General features: G+C 43.1%; 1 protein-coding gene across 10 annotated transcripts in view; it reads right to left on the bottom strand.

Annotated features, from left to right (window-relative positions):
* RNF185 (ring finger protein 185) overlaps positions 1 to 11,429 on the bottom strand; it is a 44,940-nt gene extending 33,511 nt beyond the window's left edge. For 3 of the 10 annotated variants that reach the window (XM_074391177.1, XM_074391179.1, XM_074391178.1), the window contains exons 1-2: positions 11,280 to 11,429; positions 4,282 to 4,400 (exon numbers count right to left, since the gene is read on the bottom strand). The gene's annotated coding sequence lies outside the window, so the exon portion shown is untranslated. Of the gene's footprint in view, positions 1 to 3,770; positions 3,914 to 4,281; positions 4,401 to 11,275 lie in introns of all 10 variants that reach the window. The other 7 variants (XM_074391182.1, XM_074391173.1, XM_074391184.1 and 4 more) reach the window with 3 other exon arrangements.
* Positions 11,430 to 12,530: the final 1,101 nt, after the last annotated feature.

Raw genomic sequence — 12,530 nt, 5'->3', positions numbered from 1 at the left:
GAAGTAGGGTTTGAAGGCTGGGCACTGTGGCTTACACCTGTAATCCCAGCACGTTGAAAGGCCGAGGCAGGTGGGATCACTTAAGTCCAGGAGTTTGAGACCAGCCTGGGTAACATGGCAAAACCCCAGCTCTACAAAAAATACAAAAATTAGCCAAGAGCAGTGGGACATGCCTGTGGTCCCAACTACTCAAGAGTCAAAGGCGGGAGGATTACTTGAGTCCGGGAGGCGGAGGTTGCAGTAAGCCAAGATCACAACACTGTACTCCAGCCTGGGTGACAGAGAGACCCTGTCTTTAGAAAAATAAAAATTAAAAAGAGAGAAATAGGGTATGATAACCAGGCAGCAATTAGGGCCACCTCTGAGAATTTTAAACCAGGAGCCACTTGGTCATGACTTTAAAAGCTTATTTCTGGCAATGATTTCTTGGAATGACACCAAGAGTACAGGTAACAACAAAAAAAAAAGACAAATTGGATCTCACAAAAATTTAAAAATTTTGTGCATAAAAAGACACTACCAAAAGAGTAAAATGGCAATTCACAGAATGGGAGAAAATATCTGCAAATCATATATTTGGAAAGGAATTCATATGCAGAATACATAGATAACTCCTAAAACTTAACAACAAAACAATCTAATTCAAAAGTGGGGCCAGGTGTGGTGGCTGGCTCAGGACTGTAATTCCAGCATTTTGGGAGACTGAGGTGGGCCGATTACTTGAGGTTAGGAGTTCGAGACCAGCCTGGGCAACATGGTGAAACCCTGTCTCTACTAAAAATACAAAGAAATTAGCTGGATGTGGTGGCACACACCTGTACCCAGCTACACAGGAGGCTGAGGAAGGAGAATTGTCTGAACCCAGGAGACGGAGGTTGCAGTGAGCCCAGATCGCACCACTGCACTCCAGCCTAGGCAAGAGAAAGATATAAAGAGAGAACAGTTCTGGAGGTAGATGGTGAGAAACTCTATCTCAAAAAAAAAAAAAAAAAGTGGGGGCAGGGTGGCAAAGGACTTGAAGACATTTCTTCAAAGAAGATATACAAATGTCCAACAACCACACAGAAGGTGCTCAACATCATTCATCATTAGGGAAAAGAAGCCAAGTGCAGTGGCTCACGCCTGTAATTCCAGCACTGTGGGAGGCCAAGGTGAGTGGATCACAAGGTCAGGAGATCAAGACCATTCTGGCTAACACAGTGAAACCCCATCTCCACTAAAAATACAAAAATTCACTGGGCGTGGTGGCATTCGCCTTGGGAGGCTGAGGCCTGAGAATCGCTTGAACCCAGGAGGTGGAGGCTGTAGTGAGCTGAGATCATGCCACTGCACTCCAGCCTGGGCGACAGAGTGAGACTACATCTAAAAAAAAAAAAAAAAAAAAAAAAAATTGGGAAAAGGAAATCAAAAGCACAACAAGATACCATTAGAAGGACTACTATTTTTAAAAAACCATAAAATAACAAGTTTTGTCAAGCATGTAGAGAAGTGGAACCCTTGTGCTCTGTTGGTGGGAATGTAAAATGGTACAGCTGTGCCGGGCACGGTGGCTCAAGCTTGTAATCCCAGCACTTTGGGAGGCCGAGGCGGGTGGATCACGAGGTCGAGAGATTGAGACCATCCTGGTCAACATGGTGAAACCCCGTCTCTACTAAAAATACAAAAAACTAGCTGGGCATGGTGGCGCGTGCCTGTAATCCCAGCTACAGGAGGCTGAGGCAGGAGAATTGCCTGAACCCAGGAGGCGGAGGTTGCAGTGAGCCGAGATCGCGCCATTGCACTCCAGCCTGCGTAACAAGAGCGAAACTCCGTCTCAAAAAAAAAAAAAAAAAAAAAAAAAAAGGTACAGCTGCTGTGGAAAACAGCACAGAGGCTCCTCAAAAAAATTAAAAATAGAACTACCATATGATCCAGCAATTCTACCTCTAGGTATGTACCCAAATAACTGAAAGCAAGGTCGCAAAGAGATTCTGTACATCAATATTCACAGCAGCAGTATTCACAATAGCTGAAACATGGAAGCAATCCAAGTGTTCATCAACAGATGAACAGATAAGCAAAACACATACAATGGAATATCATTTTATCTTAAAAAGGAAGAAAAATTCTGACATATGCTACAACATAAATGAACCTCAAGAACATCATGTTAAGTGAAATAAGTCAGTCACAGGAAGACAAATACTCAGCTGGGTGCAGTGGTGCCCACATGTAACCCCAGCTACTTGGGAGACTGAGGCAGAAAGATCACTTAAACCCAAAAGTCTGACATGGGCCACATGGTTAGACCTCATCTTTAAAAAGAAAAAAAAAAAGGACAAATACTGTATGATTCTACTTACATGAGTTACCTAGAGTAAACAAAATCATAGAAACAGAAAGTAGAATAGTGACTGGCAGTGGCTGGGGGAAGAAGAAATAGGGGTTATTGTTTAATGGACACAGAGTTTCGCTTTTGCAAAATGAAAACAGTTCTGGAGGTAGGTGGTGATGTTTCTAGAACAATATCATAATACCACTAACCTGTACACTTAAAAAATGGTTAAGATGGTAAATTTTATATGAATTTCACTACAATTAAAAAAAAACTGGGGCCAGGCACAGTGGCTCATCCCTGTAATCCCAGCACTTTGGGAGGCCAAGGCCGGCAGGTCACTTGAGGTCAGGAGTTTGAGTCCAGCCTGGGCAAAAGGCAAAACCCCATCTCAACTAAAAATACAAAAATAAGCCAGATGTGGTGATGAGCGCCTGTAATTTTAGCTGAGGCACAAGAATTGCTTGAACCCAGAAAGCGGGAGTTGATATGAGCTGAGATGATACCACTGCACTGCACTCAGCCTGGGTAACGATGGAGTGAGACTCTGTCCCAAACAAAAGGGGGGGAACCCTATATTTCCATAAAAACCCTACATGTCCATAAAAGGTCATGTATTGTGTGATGTTCTTATTAGAAATACCTAGAATAGACAAATTCATAGAGATAGAAAGTAGATCAGAGGTTTCTAGGAGCTAGAGGAGAGGGGAGAGTGAGGAGTTATTGCTTCATGGGTAGAGTTTCTGTTTGGGACGCTGAAAACGTTTTGTAAATAGTGGTGATGGTTATATAACATTGAAAATTTACTTAATGCCACTGAATTGTATATTTAAAAATAGTTAAAATGGGGCAGGAACAATGACTAATTGCCGTAATCCCAGCACTCCAGGAGGCTGAGGCAAAAAGACTGCTTGAGCTTAGGAGGTCGAGGCTGCAGTGAGCTGTGATTAGGCCACTATATTTCAGCCTAGGCCATAGAGTGAAACTCTATCTCAAAAAATAAATAAATAAATAAATAAAATTAGTTAAAACAGTAAATATGGTATGTATATCTTACCACAATAAAAAATTTTTAAGAAAATCTATGCTCCTTATTTTAAAAAATCAAAACTACATTTCTATCCCACTAAGAACATACCAAGTGCTTATTCTACACATTACGTCTACATAGTAAGACTTACTGAATAAATGAATAGTTAAGGAAATGGAAATCTATTCAGGCCATCAGAAGTAATGCTTATAGAAGAGGCTGGCAGAAACATGGAGACATTAATATTAAAATTTTTTTTCTTCAGTTTTAAAATGTTAATAAGAAAAAGCAGCTGGGTGCGGTGGCTCAAGCCTGTAATCCCAGCACTTTGGGAGGCTGAGGCGGGTGGATCACGAGGTTGAGAGAGCGAGACCATACTGGTCAACATGGTGAAACCCCGTCTCTACTAAAAATACAAAAAACTACCTGGGCGTGGTGGTGCGTGCCTGTAATCCCAGCTACTCAGGAGACTGAGGCAGGAGAATTGCCTGAGCCCAGGAGGCGGAGGTTGCGGTGAGCCAAGATCGCGCCATTGCACTCCAGCCTGGGTGACAAGAGCGAAACTCCGTCTAAAAAAAAAAAAAAAAGAAAAGAAAAAGCAAGATATGGAACTGTGTACAGTGAGTTATTCCAACTATTAAAAATATGCCCCATGGTGGGAAGCAGGAAGGAAATACAGCAACTGCAACAAAGATTCTCTAGATACTAAAGCTAGGGATGATTAGCATGGAGGGAGGGAGATTTTTTTATATTTTCCAAAATGTCTAAAATGAGCACATTGGGTGGGCACGGTGGCTCATGCCTGTAATTCCAGTACTTTGGGAGGTGAAGGCGTGTAGATCACTTGAGGTCAGGAGTTTGAGACCAGCCTGGCCAACATCGTGAAGCCCTGTCTCTACTAAAAATACAAAAATTAGTCAGGCATGGTGGCACGTACCTGTAATTCCAGTTACTCGGGAACTGAGGCACAAGAATCACTTGAATCTGTGAGATGGAGGCTGCAGTGAGTCAAGATTGCGCCACTGCACTCCAACCTGGGCAACAGAGACTCCATCCCTAAATAATAACAGTAATAAAATAAGCACATATTACTTTCACAATCTACATGACTGAAGTTTTTGTTTGTTTTGAGGTACATGTCCAAGATGGTCTGGTTACAGCCAAATGCTGTAGAGTCAAGATAGGCCTGGGTGCACCGTAGTTCTGTAGCTATAAGCAGCAGCTAGTCCTGAGCATTCAAAACCACCACTGACTGCTCTACTCCCTGCCTATAACCAGCCAGATATCAGAGTAGCGCCCAAAATGAAAGCTCCCTGACTGGTCTTAACATATCGTGGATGACAACCTCATTTCTGGACAAAAATTGTACCCTTCCTTTCACTTGACCATGGCCACTGCAACTCCACATGGCCAGAGTGGCTGGGGTTGGTCAAGCTCTCCATGGTCAGTAGCCTCAAATGGAAATTTGCTCTGTGCATCAGTATGTCCAAATCCAACTACATTCAGATTACGGAGACAGGGGCATTGCCTCAGCATTTGCAGGTCAGATCACTGAGTTATTTCAAGGAATCTGCAAACTCTTTGAATACCTGCATTCAAAACTGCACATGATAACAAACAACTTAATTACGAAATGGGCAAAAGATCTAAATAGACATTTCTCCAAATAAGATATGCAGATGGCCAATAAGAACATCACCATCATCATCATTGGCCATTAAGGAAATGCAAATCAAAACCACAATGAGGCCGGGCGCAGTGGCTCAAGCCTGTAATCCCAGCACTTTGGGAGGCCGAGGCGGGTGGATCACGAGGTCAAGAGATCGAGACCATCCTGGTCAACATGGTGAAACCCCGTCTCTACTAAAAATACAAAAAACTAGCTGGGCGTGGTGGCGCGTGCCTGTAATCCCAGCTACTCAGGAGGCTGAGGCAGGAGAATTGCCTGAACCCAGGAGGCGGAGGTTGCGGTGAGCCGAGATCGCGCCATTGCACTCCAGCCTGGGTAACAAGAGCGAAACTCCGTCTCAAAAAAAAAAACAAACCACAATGAGATATCACTTCACACTCACTAGAAGAGATAAAATTTTTTTAGTGGACAATAACAAATGTTGTTGTGGATGCAGAGAAACTGGAACCCTCATAAATTTTAGTGCAAATGCAGGCCGGGTGTGGTGGTCCACCTGTAATCCCAGCACCTTGGGAAGCTGAGGCAAGTGGATCACCTGAGGTTGGGAGTTCAAGACCAGCCTGGTCAATATGGTGAAACCCCATCTCTACTAAAAATACAAAAATTAGCCAGGTGTGGTGGTTCATGCATGTAATCCCAGCCACTCAGGAGGCTGAGGCATGAGAACTGCTTGAACCCAGGAGGTAGAAGCTGCAGTGAACCAAGACTGTGCCACTGCACTCCAGCCTGAGCGACAGAGTGAGACTCTGTCTTAAAAAAAAAAAAAAATTAATGCAAATGTAAAATGGTGCAGCCACTATAGAAAACAGTTTGGCAGTTCCTTAGAAAGTTAAACGCAGAGTTGTCATATAACCTAGCAATTCCACTCTTAGGTATACATCCAAGAGAACTAAAAATATGTTCCAACAAAAACCTGTAAATCAGGCTAGATGTGGTGGCTCATGCCTGTAATCCCAGAACTTTGGGAGGCCAAAGTGGGTGTATCACTTGAGGTCAGGAGTTTGAGACCAGCCTGGTCAATATGGTGAAACCCCATCTCTACTAAAAATACAAAACTAGCCAGGCATGGTGGCACACGCCTGTAATCCCAGCTACTCAGGAGGCTGAGGCAGGAGAATCGCCTGAGCCCAAGAGGCTGAGGTAACCTGAGATTGCGCCACCACACTCCAGCCTGGGCAACAGAGCAAGACCCTGCTTCAAAAAAAAAAAAAAAAAAAAACCCAGTAAATGAATGTTCATAATTACCAAATGGTAGAAACAACCTAAATGTCAATCAATTGATGAATAAACTGATGGATAAACAATATGTGGTATATCCCTACAATGAAATATTACTACACAATATAAATGAAGTACTGATACATGCTACAACATGTGATGAATACTGAAAACCTGATGCTTAATAAAAGAAGCCAGACACAGAAGACCATATATTATATTATTCCTTTTCTATTAAATATCCAGAATAGGCAAATCCAGAGACAGAAAGGAGATTAGTGGTTGCCAGGAGATGGGAAGAAGAGAGAATAGTGACTGCTAACTCTTTTGGGGGTAATGAGATGTTCTAGAATTAGTGGTGGTTGTAAAACGGTGTGAATATACTAAAAAACTACTGAACTGTGCACTTTAAAATGGTGAATTTGGCTGGGCACAGAGACTCACGCCTGTAATCCCAGCACTTTGGGAGGCTGAGGTGAGTGGATTGCTTGAGCCCATGAGTTTGAGACTGGCCTGAGCAACATAGTGAGACCCAGTCTCTACAAAAAAATTTAAAAAATTAGCTGGGTGTGGTGGCATATGCCTGTGGTCTAGCTATTTTGGAGGCTGGGGCAGGAGGATCACTTGAACCTAGGAGGTCAAGGATACAGTGATTGTGTCACTGCACTCCAGCTTGGGCAACAGAGACTCTGTCTCAAAAACATAAGTCATAAAAAAATAAAAAACAGAATGGTGAATTTTATGGTATGTGAATTACATCTCAAAAAAAATTGAGATATTCTACAAAATAATTGGCCAGTCCTCTTCAAAAATTTATACTCATGAAAGACAAAAAAAGAGAGACCAGGTGCAGTGGCTCACGCCTATAATTCCAGCACTTTGGGAGGCCGAGGCAGGTGGATTATTTAAGATCAGGAGTTTGAGACTAGCCTGGCCAACATGGCAAAACCCTGTTGTTACTAAAAAAAAAAAAAAAAAAAAAAAAAAAATTAGCTGGGCATGGTGGCATATACCTGTAATTGTAGCTATTCGGGAGGCTGAGGCAGGAGAATCACTTAAACCTGGGGTGGGGGCGGTTTGCAGTGAGCTGAGATTGTGCCATTGTACTCCAGCCTGTGTGACAGAGTGAGATTCTGTCTCCAAAAAAAAAAAGGAGAATGAGGAACTGTCCCAGATGTCTGATGAGACCAGGGAGACTTGACAACTAAATGTGATGTGGGATCCACGATTAGGCACTGGAACAGAAAAAGTACATAGTAGGACAAAGGGCAAAATTTGAATAAAGTCTCTAGATTAGCTAATAATATTGTATTCGTGTTAAAGTTCTATAATTTTGATATAATTATGTACAGTTTTGACATTAGGTGAAGTTAGATGACAGATATACAGAAAGTTTGTGTATTATTTTTGCAAGTTTTGTATAAGGTTAAAATTATTTTAAAATAAAAAGGCCGGGCACAGTGGCTCATGGCTGTAATCCCAGCACTTTGGGAGGCCAAGGCGGGTGGATCACCTGAGGTCAGGAGTTTGAGACCAGCCTGGCCAACATGGTGAAATCCATCTCTACTAAAAATAAAAAAATTAGCCGGGTGTGGTGGCACATGCCTGTAATCCCAGCTACTTGGGAGGCTGAGGCATGAGAATTGCTTGAACCCGGGAGGCAGAGGTTGCAGTGAGCCAAGACTGTGTCATGCACTCCAGCCTGGGCAACAAGAGTGAAACTCCGTCTAAAAAATATATATATATAAAAAATAAATAAATAAAAAGTTAAAAAACAATATATGGCTGGGAGTGGTTGCTCACACCTGTAATCCTAGCACCTTGAGGGGATGATGCAGGAGAATCGCTTGAGCTCAAGGGTTCAAGACCAGCCTAGGCAACATAGTGAGACCCTGTTTCTACAAAAAATGTAAAAGTTATCTGGGTGTGGTGGTGTGTGCTCCTAGTTCCCAGCTAAGGTGGGAAGAAGGCTTGAGCCCAGGAGGTCAAGGCTTACAGTAGGCTATGTTTGTGCCACTGCACGCCAGCCTGGCCAACAAAGCGAGCCACTGTCTCAAACAAAAAATGCACAAGTTATGGGTCAGGGATTGGCAACTTTTATTCGTAAAGGACCATACAGTAAATACTTTAGACTCTGTGAACTATATGGTTTTATAGCAACTACTACTCAGCACCACTAAGTAGCATTAAAGCACCCAAAGACAATACATAAATATACATGTATAAATATAAATAAATGGGTGTGGCTGAAATGAACATTGAAATTTTATTTTCCTGTAATTGTCATCTATGAAATATTATTCTTTTTTTAATTTCCCATCATTTAAAAAGGTAGAAAGCATTCTTAGCTCACAGGCCACGTAAATAAGCAGTAGGTCCAGGTTTGGTTCACAGGCTATATATAGTATGCACAACCCCACTCTAGGTGAGAATTTGCTAATGTGTACTTCAATTTAAAAAAAAAAAAGATTTTACACCAAGTAGATTAAACAAATGAAACAAGTTATTATTTTGGCTTATAAAGCACATTTCCTTATTGCCGGACCTCTCAGTGCTTTTAATGTGGTATTACATACTGAGACGCTCCAAGAAAGGATAATGGTGTGTAGCTTTCTCAAGTATATTATCAGCAGTAAATAGCTAGTAAATAATAGTAAATATTAGCCTTTTTTCAGAGCCATTTCTTTAGACCAGTGACCTGAAGAACACACTTATGAGCACGCCAATTCAGATACTTCTTTAAAAGGAAATTTTTAGGGGGGTGGGGAGTTGAGGAGAGAGAGCATGGGGAGAAATGCCAGATATAGGTGATGGGGAGGAAGGCAGCAAATCACACTGCCATGTGTGTACCTATGCAACAATCTTGCATGTTCTTCACATGTACCCCAAAATCTAAATTGCAATTAAAAAAAAAAAGGAAATTTTTAGATTGAGAAGTTCTAAAAACTCCAACAAATTAAGATCATTTTACCCAGCACCTGGATAACATCTGAATAAGCATTTTGCAATTTTTTTTTTTTTTTTTTAAATCTTGGGAAACACAAGCAAGTCAATAAACATAGGCAGAAAGTTTTGGCTCAACCCTAACCTTTTTTTTGTGGGGGTGGGGAAGCAAGTCGGCAGAACTGGGTCATAATATGGAGCTTCTGCTCCCTAAGACAACGTAAACATTCCTAAGCATTCTAACAGGGGTTGAAAAAGTGATTTAGGTAGAGCTTTGTAATGCATAAAATAAGGAAATAATGATATTTGATTGGAAAACTAAAGCCATGCTAGAGGCCAGGCATGGTGACTCATACCTGTAATCCTAGCACTTTGGGAGGCTAAGGCAGGCAGATCACTTGAGGTCAGGAGTTCGAGACCAGCCTGGCCAACATGGTGAAACCCCATCTCTACTAAAAATACAAAAAAATTAGCTGGGACTGGTGGTGTGTGTGAACTGGCAAGTCAGGTCTATAAGAGGACTGGTTTTACTTGATGGATGGAAAGCTAGCCTACAGACTGCAAAAATTCTCTCACATCTATACACATATAGCTGAAGAAAGGACTCAAGAGGGGGTTATGTTCCAGGGAGGAGAAGGCTGTTCTGAATGGCCTCAAGGGGTCCTTTCAACTGAGACTCCTCAATTCTGTGATTTAAAGAGTTCACTGGCTTCTCCTGGTCAAACACAAAATCTCCAGAGGCATTTCCAAGTTGTTCTTAGAAAAAAGCTACTAACCCATGGGGTGAGACCCAGTTTACTTATTCATTCAACAAACATTTAAGGTACCTCTCTCAGATATTGAGTCATTCCAAAGTCCTTGAAAAGAAGGATGGTGCACAGGACAACCAGTAAGAGATTACATAAGGTCAGATGCATTGGCCTTATTTACAGGAGATGTAGGCCAAAGTGATGGAAGTGTCAAGAAAAGAGAGAAGAAAAAGTCACATTTGTCCTGAGAGCAGAGTCAGCACCAGAAAGATGTAGAATAACTCCTTAGAATCACAGACTTTCAAGTTAGAAAGGACCTTCATCTAATACCTATATAACTCCCACTAAAGGAGGCACAAAGGCAATCCATTCACTCCATCGCTGGTCACCTCTGATGATTCTTTCATTTAAGTTCTTCTATTAAGCAAAAATCTTGTCTTCCTGTAGAATTCACCTGTTAGTCCCAGTTCTGCCTCTTTTAGTCCCAAATATGAAGTGGAAGTCCTCTTTGCCATAACAATATTTTCAAATTTTAAAAAGTTAATTCCCTTCCAGTGCTCTCTTTACTGAACTAAGTTCTTTCAAAGTTCCTGAACTGGCACCAGCTGCCTCAAAGGGAAGAATGGATACCTAGTGCTCACAGCAGGAAAGCACTTAATATCAATGCACCTCGAACATCAGTATAGACACGACCTCCCTAGGCATCAGCTCAAAAAGCAGTTTCTCAGGTTCCTACTCAGATTTTAAAGCAGATGTCTGAATTGAGTTCTGCACTTTAATGTAAAGCCGGCATCTCAGAGAAATTCAAAGCAGATGGGGTAAGAACCATATTTTGAGAAACACTGCCCCGTTTTAGACACAAGGAAACTGAGGCCCAGCACAGGGGAGAGATTTGGCCCAGAACGCACAATTGTCTGTCGGAGGCGAAGTTTCGAATCCAGGTCTTTTACTCTCAGCCCAACTCTGTTAATCGCGCTCCCGGGCCTCTGCTTCTCCACTCTGGGCAAACTCGTGAGATGCACTCCTAGATGATAGAGGCTGACTCGCAGGGGCGACAGAACGGGAATCGGTGCCCGTGCCTCGAAAGGAGAACTTGTGGGAGCCCTTCTCTTTCTCAAGGCCTCAGTTTCCCCAATCTATAATCATGGGACGGAGAACCACAACGCCAGCTCGTCCTCTTTTCGGGGGCGGAGACACGGCAGGTCTTGCCGTCTCTGGGCCCCTGCGCTCAGGTGTTGAAGCCCGTGTGTCCTGGGAAGGCGGACCCAGGTCTCCCGGCCCCCGGCCCTAAAACGCGGCGGCCCCCGCCCCGGCCCCGGCCCCTCACATACCTACCTCCGTGCAGTTAACACTGTGGGGGCTGCCCGGTCTACCACTTTGTCGGCGGAACGGCCAGTCCTACCGCCAATCTGCTGGACAGGACCTCCGACCCCTCCTACGCGGACTCCAGTCACCTGACGCGGAGCCGCCTCTTTCGGAGGAACTTCCGGCCCCAACCGGAAGAGATTGTTGCCCAGGTCCGAAGCGGTAAGGTTCCGCCTGCGGGCAGGAAGCGGAGGAACCTTGGAGCTCCTTGGCAGATTCTTAAAGAGCTTGAGTTCCGGGCTCTCACAAGGAAAAACTGATTCCGGCCGGGCGCGGTGGCTCACACCTGTAATCCCAGTACTTTGGGAGGTGGAGGCGGGTGGATCACTTGAGGTCGGGAGTTCGAGACCAGCCTGGCCAACATGGTGAAATCCCGTCTCCACTAAAAATACAAAAGTTAGCCGGTGTGGTGGCGCACACCTGTAATCCCAGCTACTCGGGAGGCGGAGGCAAGGAGGATCGCTTGAAATCTACAGGCGGAGGTTGCAGTGAGCCGAGATCGTGCCACTGTGCTCCAGCCTGGACGACAGAACAGGGGGGAAAAGAAAAGAAAAAACTGGTTCCGGAAAGTACCAGATACAACTTGGAACATCTTGTTACACAAGAATATAAGGATGATGGTAATAAGAATCATGGGAATGTGTCAAAGAACACAGGAGCTGTCTTTAAGGAGATCCAACTGGCCAAGTCAGGGCAATTTCATAATCAAAATATGTAGTGATAGTAATAGAATATAACTAATTAAATAACATAGTGATTCATGAGTCTTCGCAGACATAAATAAGTGAGTATATTAATGGACGAAGGGAAAGTCTTCCTTTTAGTAGAATGCCAACTAATAAACATGGTGGAGTTAGAAAATCAATAATGTGTGGTAAAACTAGAGAAACGGGATGTTTACAACATTAAAAGTGTCTCCCATAAATTACCTATTGATTACAAAGGGAAAATGGTGATGTTACAGAGGTGTAACCTAGCAGAACAAACAGATCAAAGTGATGAAAGTTAACACCGCTAGTTAATGGGTCAGATCAAAGGCCTCCGAATAAGACACATCTCTTCTGTGGTATTTCTGTCAAAAGTACACCATCTACATCTCATGAGGAAGTGCTAGAGAACACCAGATGAAGGACACTCTGCAAAACAACTCATTCTCATGAAAAACAGAGAAAAGCTGAGGAACTGTTCCAGTTTAAAGGAGACTAAAGAAGCATGACCACA

The sequence above is a fragment of the Saimiri boliviensis genome, chromosome 21, assembly GCF_048565385.1.
Source record: "Saimiri boliviensis isolate mSaiBol1 chromosome 21, mSaiBol1.pri, whole genome shotgun sequence".
Lineage (NCBI taxonomy): Eukaryota > Metazoa > Chordata > Mammalia > Primates > Cebidae > Saimiri > Saimiri boliviensis.
The sequence above is the reverse complement of the archived record's forward strand: the minus strand, read 5'-3'. Positions and strand labels throughout refer to the sequence as shown.